Below are 4,445 nucleotides of genomic sequence, written 5' to 3'. Positions count from 1 at the left end.
GACGGGCCAGTCACACCCTGAAGCCAACCTCCCGTGGTCCCTCCCTGGCCGGCCACACCTGGGGTGGCACCGTGGCTTGAAGGGCTTTGGCAGACTGAGCGGGGTCACTCCAGCAGGTGGGCTCCCTCGGCCTGGCCTGCGGGGATCGGGCCAAAACCAGCATTCCAACATCCCCCGAGGGGACCTGGAGTGCAAGAGGGCACTCTGCAAAGTTACTGTCGCTTGGCAGCTCCTGTGTTCAGTGCACATCATACCTGCTGGCCAGTCGGATGGTCGCTTAGCCTTTTATCCTACACTAATAAAAGACAAACATGCAAATTGACTGTACTTTTGCTATGCCTTAAGCCACGCCCACCAGCCAATCAGAGCAACTATATGCAAATTAACCCAACCAAGATGGTGGCCGGCAACCATGGAGCTGGAGAGAGCAGGAGGCTTGCTTGCTCCAGTGATGGAGGAAGCCAAGGTTCCCTGCCTGCCGCGGCCCAGCTGTGAGCTCCACTGAAAGCAACAAAGTTTCAATTATAGAAGGTAAATAAACCCCAGATACCTGCTTTCAGCCAGCCATGGCCACGGAGCTGGAGCGAGCAGGAGTGGGTTGCCCCTGGCAATGGAGGAAGCCAAGCTTTCCGCAGGCCTCCGCTAAAGGCAACTAAGTTTCAATTATAGAAGGTAAATAAATCCCAGAATAAAAAAGAAAAAAAGGAGAGGCTGGGAGCTTACGTCGCCAGGGTGCTCGGCCAGCCTGAAAATGGCCCTCAGCCCCTCACCCAGACTGGCAGGTACCCCAGTGGGGACCCCCCACCCTAAAGGAGGTATGACCAGCCTGAAAACAGCCATCAGCCCCTCACCCAGGCTGGCCAAACTTCCATGGGGTGAGGATTCCCACTGGGGTGAACATCCTCTGAGGGGTCCCACACTGCAAGAGGGCATAGGACAGGCTGAGGGACTCCCTAAATGCACAAATTTTTGTGCACCAGGCCTCTAGTATATATATAGATCGGTTTTATTAAAAGGAATTGGCTGGCATAGTCATTCAGGCTGACAAGTTCTGGGATCTACAGTCAGCAAGTAAGGGACCCAGGATAGCTAATGGTGTAGTTCTAGTCCAAGTCCAAAAGCCAAAGAACCATGAGGGATTGGTTCTAGCTTGAAGGTTGGTGGGCCAGAGACACAGAAACGACCAATATTTCAGTTTGGGACTAAGGCAGGAAAAAAACAGTGTCACATCTTGAAGGCAGTCAAGCAGGAGAGTTCCCCTTTGCTCACTGAAGAGTTAGTCTTTGTTCTATTCTGGCCTTTAATTGACTGAGTGGGACCACCCCCATTAGAGAGGGTATTCAGCTTTACTCCTCTCCCTATTCAAATGTTAATCTCCCCCAGAAACACTATCACAGACAAACCTTGAATAACATTTGACCAGAATGTCTAAGCACCACCGTGGCCCAAGTTGACACATAAAATTAACCATCACAGCAAACAAGGAGTAGTCCTTAGTGTAGAATAGCTATGAAAAGCCTACAGATATTGCACTTAAATTTGACATTTTTAAAGTGTTCCCAGCAGCAAGACAAGAATAATCCTATAACTGCTGTAGTCAGCAGTGTGTTGAAGGTCTCATCCATACAATACAAGAAGAAAAGGGTTAAATGGTATAAACTTTGAAAAAGAAACAATACAACTGTCCTTATTTGTAAACAATGTGATTTTAAACAAAGAAAATCCAAGGGCTTTTCAAGATACTAGAACTAGTAAGAAACTTCCAGAGGTTTACCAGACTCAAATTAGCATACAAAAATTAATCATCATTTCAACAAAACAACAATCACCAACTAGGAAAACAAAATGTACAAAATACTTGATCTAATGGTCGGGCCCATAGGGTCCAGCTGCTCTGAACAGAGCTCGAGTTTATGGCGCTGCAGAAATTGGCTCCTGGGCCTGGATAATGGTCCACCCCCACAGTTCCTGGCATGGGGAGAAGGTCTTCTCTGATTTGAGAATGGCTACCCCTTGATATGAGCCAGTGGCTGAGACTGGTGTTGGTGCCTATGGGACGGTGTACAGGTGTACAAGGCCCGTGATCCACACAGTGGCCACTTTGTGGCCCTCAAGAGCGTGAGAGTCCCCAGTGGAGGAGGTGCTGGAGAGGGCCTTCCCATCAGCACAGTTCGTGAGGTGGCCTTACTGAGGCAGCTGGAGGCTTTTGAACATCCCAATGTTGTCCGGCTGATGGATGTCTGTGCCACCGCCCGAACTGACTGGGAGGCCAAAGTGACCCTGGTGTTTGAGCATGTGGACCAAGACCTATGGACGTATCTGGACAAGGCACCCCCACCAGGCTTGCCAGTGGAGGCCATCAAGGATCTGATGCGCCAGTTTCTAAGAGGCCTGGGTTTTCTTCATGCCAATTGCATTGTTCACCAAGACCTGAAGCTGGAGAATACTCTGGTGACAAGTGTTGGGACAGTCAAGCTGGCTGACTTTGGCTTTTCCAGAATCTACAGCTACCAGATGCACTTACTCCTGTGGTTGCTGCACTCTGGTACCGTGCTCTGGAAGTTCTGCAGTCCACATACGCAACACCTGAGGACTTGTGGAGTGTTGGCTGTATCTTTGTAGAGATGTTTCCTCGAAAGCCTCTCTTGTGTGGAAACTCTGAGGCTGACCAATTGGGCAAAATCTTTGACCTGATTGGGCTGCCTCCAGAGGAAGATTGGCCCCGAGATGTGTCTCTACCTCAAGGAGCCTTCCCCCCAACAGAGGGCCCTGCCCAGTGCAGTCTGTGATACCGGAGATGGAGAAGTCTGGAGCACAGCTGCTAATGGAGATGCTGACTTTTAACCCACACAAGCGAATCTCGGCCTTCTGAGCCCTGCAGCACTCTTATCTACAAAAGGAAGAAGGTAACCCAGAGTGAGCAATGGAGTAGCTGAAACAGAACCAAGAGAAGAGAAAAGCTGTCACTTACCTTCCTTTGAACACTGGAGTGCAGAGCCACCCACAGAGAAACACTCTGGGTCTTTTTATCTGAGGCTGTGGAGACACTTCCTCCAACTTTTTACAGAGAATATCTTGCTGGCTGCCTTAATGACATTCCCCTTTCTCCCCTCCTTTGGGGATTATTCCTTCTCCTGCCCTCCTGTTTCCTTACACCAAGGAGTATGTCCCTTGTTCTCCCTTTCCTTACCTTGATATTGGTTGGGATCCTTTTTTATATGGGGAAAAAAAAAAAAGAAATATGGTCTTTTTTTTTCTCCTTTAAAAAAATGCTTAATAATAAACCCAGAGCATGATGGTTAAAACCTCCAATAGGAAAATAAAATATGTTTGAAGAACAAATAATATTTGAATGTAGACATATACTACCACATTCGAGAGATATAAAGATGTCAATTTCCCTCCAAAATATGCTATAAACTTAATGAAATTCTAATCAAAATTCACAAGAGACTTTATGAAACTTGAAAAGGAAATCTTAAAGTTAATATGGAAGCACAAAGAATCAAGAACAGCCAAGATAAATTTGAAGAAGAATAAGTTGGGGGAGGGGGAAGTTTGCCTGACCAAGTAGATCAAGAATTTATAGAGCCATCGAAAATGAGACAGTGTGGTATTGGCATAGGAAGAGTCAAATAAACCAAGGGAACATAATAGAGAGCCCAGAAACAGATACTTGCATATGTGGAAACTTGAAATATGACCAAGGTGGCACTGCAAATCAATGAGGAGAGGCAGAATTATTCAATAAATGTTACTGGAACAATTGGTTAACCATATGGAAAAAATAAACTAAAATTGGATCCCATTCTCACACCATATACAAAAATAAATTCCAGATGGATTAAAGAGCTAAATGTTAAAAGCAGCTTTTGTTGTTGTTTTTTTTGTTTTTTTAAAAGTATGGAATATCTTCATAATATTTAGATGTGAAAAAATTTCTTAGACAAGACACAAAAAAATAGAGAAAAGAATTGGTAGATTTGATGACACCACAATAAATTCTTTAAAGAAATTCTATGTTCAGCAAGGACACAAAAACAATGTGAAAAATAAACCATAACTTGCGAAAAGATATTCATAATTCATAAAATGACCAAGAAGTTTATTTTTTTCCTAAACTGGATAGAAGAATTAATGAAGTCCATTAATAGATAATTTAAAGAAAAAGTAACCTAAGCAATTAGTAAACAAATGCAAAGATGCTATCCACTAGTAATTAGGAAAACTTTTAAAATGACAGATATCATCTCATATCAGTAAAATTTAAATTATTACAGTTCCAAAAATTGTCATGACTTCAAAGCAACAGTAATTCTCATATACTGCTATTAAACATATGAGTTGGTACTACTACTCTGGAGAGTAATTTTGAAGTATCTGGTAAAGTTGATGTACAAACTCTTCAATTTAGCAATTCCACTCTTAGGTATATAACTGAGAAA

The 4,445-nt window shown here is 44.0% G+C and overlaps 1 pseudogene across 1 annotated transcript; it reads left to right on the top strand.

Moving 5' to 3' along the window:
* Nucleotides 1-2,232: 2,232 nt before the first annotated feature.
* Nucleotides 2,233-2,920, top strand: LOC308514411 (cyclin-dependent kinase 4-like; annotated as a pseudogene). Its single transcript has one exon. The product of its transcript is annotated as a cyclin-dependent kinase 4-like (transcript).
* Nucleotides 2,921-4,445: the final 1,525 nt, after the last annotated feature.

Source organism: Myotis nattereri (assembly GCF_964212035.1).
Source record: "Myotis nattereri genome assembly, chromosome: 2".
Lineage (NCBI taxonomy): Eukaryota > Metazoa > Chordata > Mammalia > Chiroptera > Vespertilionidae > Myotis > Myotis nattereri.
Note: the sequence above shows the minus strand (reverse complement) of the source record. Positions and strands in the feature narration are given on the sequence as shown.